Genomic DNA, 10280 nt, shown 5'->3' with positions numbered 1-10280 from the left:
GAAGCAGGGAGGTGCATATATGAGACAGGTGTGAGGCCAGGGGTCTGCATGTGGGCGCTGCAGACACCAGGTGGAAATGGCTCTTGGATGAGAGGCTGTCATTTTAAAACCTGTTAGGAGATGGAAAGGACCTGAGGGATAACAAGTAATTAATAATGTTGAGGAAAAAAAAAAAAACAGCAACAGGTTTAATATTAAAATGGGACAAAGACCTAGCCGAACTTTTCCTTCATGTTAGAAAGTTTCATGCCTTGTAGAATTATAGCAAATACGTGTAATAACTTAAAAAAAAATATTTCAGAGGCTTCATCGCCCACACGGAAGATTCTGTGACATCAGCTTAATTCCGACTCTCGGCCCTCATCTTCCGGTTTTGTTTACTTGGTTTTCGGAGCTGCTCCTGTCTCCAGAGATGTTATATGGCTTGATACACTTTTAATACAAAGGTCTGTGCTTCTGCAGATGCACAGCAAATAGAAACGTGGAGTGAGTAGTCTGTGATTTGTGATTAAAATTATCCTTCCTCATAAAATGGACTGCTTTTACCAAGAATTTTCTCCACTTTTCTCAACTGAAAACAGTGTCACTTTGAAGGTAGAAGGGGGTGGCATGAAGGCAGTGTGGTGTTGGAAAGCAGAAATCTGAATCCAGTGTGGAATACTGTGTGAATTTAAACAAGGGCTGCTGTGCCGTAAGGGTTCCAGTTTCATGTCAGAAGGGTGATGGTGGGACTTGAGGTGTCTGTATTTCATATGAAACACTCCAGGCCCCCTGTATGAATGTGTATGAATTATTAATTCAGGAGCCATCTTTAAGTACCTTCTTTCTATAGAGTGTTGTGCTCAGAGCTGTAGTTTTTCACAGTGAAATTTACAGAAATTCAGTTTGTAAATCAAAGATTGAGAACAGTTTGAAACAAGGGCAAATGAGTGGAGCATTACCATCGAAACGGTTTGTTAAAGATGGTGCCAAGTGAGCAGGGCTGTCCCCTTCTGAGCTGCTCCTCCTAATTAAAGGGGAAGGTGGCTGCCATCTGTCTTCTTTCATTCAAGGCAGTAGGGGGCCTGGGGTGGAAGGAAGCAACCCCCCTCTTATTTTTCCCCCACTCTTCTTTATAGGCAGCTTTCTCCCTAGGCAGTGACCCAGAAGGTCATTGATGGTCTGTCTGTCTCAGAATGAATAGTAACATAAGTATGCAAGGCACTTGCGGAAAAAAAAAGTTTATAACATGCATTTATCCATTTACAAGTCTGCTTGAGTTATGTCTGAGAATATTGTAATCCCTGTGTTGATGTCTTTGCCCTTCTTGTTACTAAGGGCACTACTGGTAGAAAAAATGAGGAGTTTTGCTTTTATTGATTTTGTTTTTTCATGAAAAATTTTTTACACTCCACCGGGCATAATCAGAAGATGGCAGCATGTAGCCACCCCGTTAGGATATACAGGAATATTATTCTTATCAAAACCAAAGATACATATATACACACACACCAAATAATTAACATTATATCTCATATATATATGTATATATATATAACTGCAAGGGAAATTGTGGACAAAGATGTTAACAGGTCCTCAAGATGCTGAGTGGTCTGCTGGTCTACTGCAGCAGCTTTCTTGGACCAGTCATTGAAATAAGTCATGTCGGTTATCCTTCAGTTAAGCAAGAAGCCTTTTAAACCTTCCCTCATGAGGATGGGTTATTAGAGCATTTAGTTGTAGTTTGGGGCCATAGCTTTAGCTGCTTTTGAGACATTGAGTACATAAAAAGTGATTGAGCCTGGTTGCCTCAGTTTTCACCTCTTTAAATGGAAGAAATGTGTGCTGCTTTTAAAAGTGTTTAAGAGAATATAGAATAATGCTTTCAGTCTTTGATCCAAACTTCATTATAACTGAAAAATTCTAAAATCTGGGTTATTTTTGTTTTCAGTTTTTATATTCTTAAGCCAAGTGTCAACAATTATCTAAAAAGATTTGGTCCTTAATACAGTCTATTAAGCCCCCACCCCCAAGTAGTGGATATGGACTTCCCAGAATATGCTGGTTTCTAGAACTCTTTGTGATGTGGAAATGTATTTCTTTTACCCTAAACAATATGTTTGGAAAGCTCAAATGTGAGAGTCATTGTCTATTAATTTTATTTTGAGGTTTTTTTTTTTTTCTCTTTCAAACTCCTCATCAACTTGCAGTGAGCTTTCTTGGAAACTAAGATGTGCTTTATGCTGTTGGATCTTGGGAAGAGCAGTGTGTAGATTCTGGAAACACTAACATCAGTTAGTATGATTGGATGATACCTGAAAAGCAGCTCACTTCCAAATCACTGAAGGGTACACAGTGCTGAACTGGCAGGGTTTTTTTTTTTTTTGCTTTTTCATGTAATTGGGCCGTTGAACTAGATCCTTCCCTAACTTCTCTTTTTAAAGTTGTGATTTACACTAATTGGTTTTTACCCCTCAGTCCTTATTTCAGGGGGACTAAATAAATGAATTAAATGAAGCATCTGTATAAGCTGTGACTGTAAAGTAGTGAAATTAACGTTTTAGCTCACGTGCAAATGGATGCTGCCGCCCTCGAGTACTGTGTTAGCTGGGAAGATTTTAGACTTCTCCTAGAGCGATGCCATCTTTGCCAAGGACACGTTTAGAAGTTTTTGTTTGCAATTGCCTTAAGAGCCTCCCATCTTTTTTTTTTTTTTTTATTATCCACAGTGGTGGGAATTCTCTGGCCTTGGAGAGTAGGAAGGTAGGAAGGAGCCAGCAGTTAGGTCCTATGAAAAAGTTTATGATCCAATAACTGATTTGAGTCATTGATTTATGTTAACATTTCCTTAGCCACCAACTACATGCCAGCAGTCAGCACTGCAGATTCAAAAATGGGCATGTCTGGGGCCTGGCCGTCCAGGACATGTTAGTGGGATAAATGACATATAAAGAGGTAACACCACATACTGACAAGTACCATAACAGACAAACCCATGGTACGTGGTGTTGGCAGAGCCAGGTGGGGAGGCATGGGGGAGAGGGAGGAGTTAAAATTTGATTGAAAAATGAAAATTGTTGTGTACATGATTTATAAAGTGGCTTACATAATAGAATTTTGAAAAGGAAGGCCCTGAAAAAAGCCTTCTACTTTAAATATGAGGAAACTTAAATTTACTTCTGAAAGTTTTAAATTTTCAGCTGGTTGAAACCCTTATGAGAAAAAGTGTTCATTGTGTAATAGGCATTAAAAAAAAACAAAAAGAAGTTGTAGCGGTATAAAAGACAAGGTCTAAAAAAGGTTTTGGACTTTGTTAGAATAACTCTGTGTTCCCCAAAGGAGACTTTTGAAGAACGAGTCTTAATATGTTAAAATGGAGTACTTTGACATACTAAATATATCAAAGCATCACATACTGTATTGATTGCTGAGTCTAGCTGTCTAGCATGTGGGAGAGAGTGAACCTGAAGCTTGCCTACATCCTAAGTACATGATGGGAGAGATAAACCTTCCTCATGTCTTTCATGTTTTTTTCCGGAGACAGAATTTCTGTCCCAAAGCCAATAGCTGATCTCCCTGAGGATAAGTTAATTTCAAGAGTTATTTGTGGAGTGTTGCTGTATGCCAGGCACTCACCTAGGAGCCCAGCAGAAGCTTAGCTGACTGCGGCCCCTTGGGGTGCTTTGCATCCTCAGTAGGACTCTGTGGGTGTGCACACTCAGCTGCTGCTGCTTCCTGGGCACCTTTCCTGAGCATAACGGCATGGGCCCCGGCACAATGCTGCCTGTGGAGAGCTTGGAGCTGAGGTTCCACGCACAGATAAACATAGAGGAGAGAGATGAAATGTATAAAAGGAGGGGGATAAATCAAACACCACATGTTTGTAGAAAAGATTTTCTCAGGTTGGGCAATCAAGAAATGCATTATGGATTGAGGAAGCTTTGGCCAGACAGTGAAAGAAAAGTGGTGTTGGATTTGAGAACTGGGGTTGGGAGGGTGGTCCGAGTCCAAGGACACACGAGCAGAGGCATAGATAGGGATGGGAAGAACCGTTGCACCAAGTGGGCAGTGACTCATGTGTTGTTGCCGGGCAACAACAGTGTGTGTGTTAGTGACTAACGGGAAGAGAAGGCAGCAAAGGTCTGTTGAGGCCAGACCCAGGAGGCCAGAGAGGGCTTATGACTAAACGATTTAGACTGAACACTCAAGTCACAGGAGCAGATGAAGAATTTCGATCAGGGGAGTGATCATAGGATCTTCTAGTATCAGTGTGTGGGGTGGCCCAGGCACTGAGAAAACCAGAGTCGGGAAAGCCCAGCAGAGCTCCAGGAGGCAGGAGCAGGGGGCTGAGTGAGGGGGCCTGGCTGGAATGGGTCTGGAGGAGAGGGAGCGGCTGCAGGGAGAAGAATGGAAGCAGAATTACTCCCGGTGTTTTTTTTTAACTCAGGTGCCATTTGTTATTTCCATGTCATCTGCCGAGCCCTTCACGTACATTATCTACTTCAGTATAATCCTATGAGGCTAGTCCTTATTTCCCAGATGAGAAAACTAAGGCTTAGAGATAGGTTTGTCTGAAGCTGTGCGGCCAGTGGCATGTAGAAGAGCACACCCAGGCACCCCTGATTCCACGCCTGTTCTTTCTGCTCTACTAGGTTTTGAAGAGAGCAGGTGTGAGAGAGGAGACAATTCTCGTCCACTTTGTACTCAGTCAGGTGTCCATCAGGCGACTGGAGACCTGGAGGAGCTAAATCTCAGGGACAGCGTGTAGGAGGGTTGAAGACGAGGCTTTAAGAATCAACTGCGCGCTCGTTTACTCCGCACAGACTTGTGGAGTGTCTTTATGGATCAGCACTGCGTGGCCACGAGAGTACAGCGCTGAATGAGAGAGCCATATACTACTCCACAGAACAGGCTCCTGAGGGAGACTCCGTGCTGTGGGGTGGCTGTCAGGTAGGGGGAGTGCAGGTTGGCTATAGAACACCCACCTGAAGGATCTCACCAAGACTGGGGGCCAGGAAAGTCTCTTAAGGAAGAGGTATACTTAGCATGACACTCGCGTGCTAAGTCCCAAGATAAAAACTGAGGAAAACACATAATCCAGGCAGGGGAGCGGGGATATACGAAGACCCCTGCGGCAAGAGAAACACGATACATCTGAAGAATTAGAAATGATGTGGGGCCGAAATGGAGAAAACAGGAGATGAGGCCAGCGAGGTGGGCAGTGGTTAGATCTAGGAACGCCCCAGAAGCTCTGCTCAGGGATCTGGTCATCTCGTTAAGGACGTAGGAAAATGTTCATGGATTGTAAGCGCTGGCACACTGTGATTAGACTCATGTTTCAGAGGGACCATTCTGCCTGCTGCATAGATTTAGGGAAGCAAATACTGGAAGCAGGAAACTGGCAAGGAGCTCATTGGAGAGAGGACTCTGGATGAAAAGCGCTGGTGATCTGGAAAGAGAAGAGAGACTCTGGTTGGTGTTTACGGATGGCAGACGTATGGAACTTGGGGGTCTGTTGGATGTGGGAGATGAGGGAGAGAGAGGAATAGAAGTCAATATGGAAGTTTCTAACTGGACCACTGGGTTGTTGCTGGTACTTCCCTAGGGGACATGGTGGAAGGATCAGATGTGGGGTTTAAGATGGTTAGGTTTGGTTATCCTAAATATTGAATAAAAGGAGCTGAAGGCAAGGGGGTTGGTTAGAGGGACGTCAGAATGTCCTAGTTCAGAAGTGAAGCAGTTCAGGCGACAGGAAGAGGACAAGGGTGTTTGGAGTGGGCGGGCCAAGAGGAGGGCAGACTAGGAGGAGGTTAAGGAGCTGACAGACCTGGCTTCCCTGGTGGCCCAGACGGTAAAGAATCTGCCTGCAATGTGGGAGACCTGAGTTTGATCCCTGGGTTGGGAGGATCCCCTGGAGAAGAGAAAGGCTACCCACTCCAGTATTATTCCCTGGAGAATTCCACGGGCAGAGGAGCCTGGTGACTACAGTCCCTGGGGTCACAAAGAGTTGGACACACCTAACATACACAGAGACCTCGATAAGTTTTCATATGAAAGTTGAAGTCACACAGGTTGCCAGCCAGACTTGGAGTGGAGAGGGTCAGTGTGTAGGTTGGTCACTACCTGTTGAGTATACCTGTTGAGGTTGGGCACTGAGGTGTGTGCATTGAAAGTGTGATTTCCCCAGTCTGTGTGCATCGCGTCAAGAGAGAAAAGAGGAGAGAATGAATGGGACCTAGGGTTCACCTCTGAGAGGAGTTAGGGATGGGAAGAGACCCTGGAGCTTTCAAAGGGGAAAACAGGGAATCTCAGAGTCTTGGGAGGCAGGTGGAGGTCGGTGCACGAGAGAGGAAGTGTTGAGCAATGCCCGGCTAACAGGGCTAAGAGACGAGGACTTGAGGGACCTTGGGATTGCTGAGCACAGAGTCCTGAGTTCCTTAAAGGGAAAGGTTCATGGAGTGATGAGGAGTGAGTGGGAATCAGTTGCTATGGGTAGCAAGCATCACCTACACTTGCAAGAGAGATTATAGCATCTACTAATGAGTCCTACTGTTCTATTTTTTTTTTTTTTTGAACAATCTTCTAGTAATTCCCAGCTGTGTGTCCTTGGTCAAATTGTTTACCCTTTCTGTGCTTCATTTGTAAAATGAGAACCTGCCTCATGGGGATGCTGTGAGGATTAAATGAGTTGTAAAGCAGTGCTTGGCACGTAGTAAATGCCATGTAAGTGATTGCTTAATAAAAGCAAAGTAGGAACCATGTATATCAGCCATCACATGTCGTAGGTACTTTTTCCTGAGTATTCACAATACTTCTTTGTGTAAGTGGCAGCTCCCTGATTCTACAAACAAAACAGAGGCCTGGAAAGTTTTAAGGAACTTATTCCAGGTCACTCTGCTAATGAGTGGTGGAATTGGGGCACAGAGTTCCTTCAACCTGACTTGAAGTTGATAGTCCGCCCACTGGACCGTGCTCTGCCCTTTGGGCTGCTGCATAAAGACTCGGAACCTTCCATGGCCCAAATCTGAGGAGCAGTTTTACATGAAGTATGCTCAGCGCACTCTGCCTAACCCCTACCCTGTTCGTCATCTACCCCGCCCCACTCAGTTGTCTTATCTGTCTGGCCCTTGTAGGTACTGAGTTTGCAGTCTTTGTTCTAAAGGTTTGTCCTTCCTGTGGACTGGAGTGCATTCATTTGAGTCTTCTGTTAAGTTCACATGCCATCTTCCATATCTGCTTTGAAGGTTTTCTTCAGACTTAAGAGTTCAGCTCTTAAGTAAAATGGGCACCTCATCTGAATTCTTGGATTTAATCTGATCTCAGAAAGAGAAGTTGTTGCCCATTCTTACAGGCTTTCCCTGCAGCAAAGAACTATCTATCCATCTAGTCTGAAATGATAGTGTGATGGTTGATTTTATGTGTCAACTTGGCTAGTACCCAGGTATTTGGTGAAACACCAGTCTAGAAGGTATAAACATACTTATGAAGGTATTTTTAGCTGATTTTAAATCAGAGATATGGAATAAGGCAAGTTATCCTCCATAAGGTATGTGGGCCTCATCCAATTCGTTCACGGCCTTAAGAGAAAAAGATTGTTGTCCCCCATGGAAGAAGGAATTCTGCCCCCAGGAACTGCCTTCCAGCTCAAGACTGCAGCAGCATCCTTTCTCTGGGTGACCAGCCTGCCCTGCAAATTTTGGATTTATCGACCCCTGACCGCCGAAGCCATTGCCTTAAAATCTAGTCTCTTCATCTCTCCCTCTGTCTCTCTCTGTGTCCACATGCACACTCACACACACACCACATTCTATTGACTCTCCTTTTCTGGAAAACTGTGGCTAATGTAGACAGGAAGACATAGAAGTTTAAACTGTTCAGCTGCTGTTGATACTAACAGAAACTGCGTCAGGCCTCTCTAGGCATGCTTGGTGGAGGTGTGTACTGCTTGTTGTGTGGATGAGGAAAGCGAATTCCAGGAGGGATGTGTGCACCCACTGTGATGCAGAAAGAAGATGGGAGAGCCAAGGAGAGAATGATTCCTCGAGTGTGGTTCAGTTGCTCTCTTGCTGTTTGGCTCACATGTTCTTATTAAGCAAGATAATAAAGTTACTGGGTTTCCAGACATAATTACTGCTAACATTTGTGAACTGTTTTCAGGAGGTCAGGTCTATCCTAATGGCTTGACAGGTGTTAATTATTTTAATTCCTACAACTACCCAGTGAGATCAGAACTGATATTCACCCCCCTTTCCAGATTTGAGACACCAGGTCCCAGCGAGCAGCGTGGGCACTGCTGCACAGCCAGTGCGTGCGAGCCGGCGCGGGGCCCAGGCCGCCTGGCCCCAGAAGCATGCTCCGCACACATCCATCCCACTGCTCCTTGGCCCGAGAGGTCTTGAACGTCGCCCCCTCATCTGTCCCTGGGGAGCTTCCGTCCAGAACATTCATCTTGGTAGGGGTGCTTTGGTAGGGCTTGCTTTAAAAGAGAAGATGCTGTATGTTAGTTTTCAAGAGGCCTTCCTGTAATACTTCCCTTGCTGCCTCCTTGAGAAACAGAAAACACTCCCATTGTAGGAACACTGTGGGGTAAATTCTTGCCGGGGTATGCTTTTAGTGACTAGACTTTCCTGTCTAGCCTAGGGACACTGGGGGCCACCTGACTGGCCAAAATTCATGCAGAAACGTGAGGAAGCGGTGATGTGGCCTAGCACCTTGTCCAGCAGTTTGGGTTGTGCTCTGCAGACTCTTCATGTGTGTCCCTTGGTTCTCTGAGGAACTGCCCCTCGTAACTGCCATTTAGCAGGCCTTTGGTGCGTCAGGGATTGTTTTAAGTGTTTCACAAACATGGTCTTGTGGAATCTTCTTCACATTATCATCCCATTTTACATGTAAAGAAAGCAGCGACCCAGGGAGCTCGTGCTTCCGAGGCAGGATTTAAACCTTGTCTAGGGACCCCAGCCAGCCGTGTTCCCTGTCACTCTGCTGGCACCTCCCTGGTGCCTACCATTCCTACCTGCTAGACTGTAAGCTCTGTGAGTGCAGGGACTGTTTCCCCCTGGGTTCACCATCAGACTTCAGTATCTACCAGGTGCAGGGCCTGACACACAGGAGATGCTTATCACATTGATGTTGAGTGATCAGCGGACTCGTCCTGTTCTTTGGGATCACTCCCCAATACCCATGGCGCCAGGGGCGGGGCAGGGAGAGCACCGACCTACTGAGGGTAGCTTGGACACACGTGGGTTTAGCCCTTGGGCACCTGTTCCAGGGTGTTTTCTCCTTCAGATGAACCTCTCAACCTGCGCCCAGTCAGTCCTACATGACTCCGTGAGTAACTCTCCTTCCCAAAAGAAGTCTGCACAGTACTGTGTACATCGCTGTCGTGATCTGTCAGGATCTCCAACTTTCACAGCTGGTGTGCCACACTGGTCTAGGACACCATTTAAGTAAGACTGGTGCTTTTAAGGGGTCATCAGTTGTGTATTTTTAAAACATTCCTTAAACTCGCTGCTTCTTCCATTATCCCACATTCCTCTTTGTCTCTTTCTCTGTGTCTTTCTCTCACACTTTCTTGGTCTTACACACACATATCCCTTAATTTGTCACCTACATGTCTCATAAACATCTCCTGTCTTTTTTTAGTGAAACACGTGGTATACATGGAAGACCACTTTGTAAAATGAAACTGTGTGATTTATATTTTGTCTCTTTTTCCTTAAACTTCCTCTCCTTTGATCCATAAATGAAAGCTAGATATTGTATTCAGTAACTTTAAGCTAATTTTTCCTTTTGGACATAGTAAGTTATGATGGCACTGACTGAAAAATTACTGTAAATGTAAGAAGTCTTAGAATTTACATCCAACTCTAGGCCATGCAAGAAATGCAGATTCACAGCCTTCTCTGTGCCAGACTTCACGTCCTCTTAGCTTTGGAAAGCGTCAAAGCTGGGCAGTGTATGTTTGGGAATGACCAGTCAAAACAGTGAGACAGATAAGCAAGAATCTAATTTTCAAAAATTTAAGTGTTGGGGAGGAAGCATGCTTCAAAACAGATTATAGTCTTATCTCATGGGAGGTCTAAAATTAATAAATGCATTTGAGAGATGTTCCCTCTCAGCGTTCTTAAGCTCAGTTATTTTGCTGGCATTCCTCCTTTTGAACCTCTATTCTGAATTGTTTACTTTTTTTTTTTTTTTTCCAGTAAGGAGGAAGAAAAAGTTCTTCTTAAAAATTCATTAGAAATTAATTTTAATCTCAGCATTTAGTATTCTTTACAATATGATGATAAAGACTGGTTTGA

At 44.5% G+C, this 10280-nt stretch overlaps 1 long non-coding RNA gene across 31 annotated transcripts in view; it reads left to right on the top strand.

Annotated features, from left to right (window-relative positions):
• LOC107131356 (uncharacterized) overlaps positions 1–10280 on the top strand; it is a 248533-nt gene that overhangs the window by 152550 nt on the left and 85703 nt on the right. The gene's annotated exons all lie outside the window — the stretch shown is intronic.

This window comes from Bos taurus, chromosome 4 (genome assembly GCF_002263795.3).
Source record: "Bos taurus isolate L1 Dominette 01449 registration number 42190680 breed Hereford chromosome 4, ARS-UCD2.0, whole genome shotgun sequence".
NCBI classification, from domain to species: Eukaryota; Metazoa; Chordata; class Mammalia; order Artiodactyla; family Bovidae; genus Bos; species Bos taurus.
This window is presented reverse-complemented; position numbering and strand designations above follow the sequence as displayed.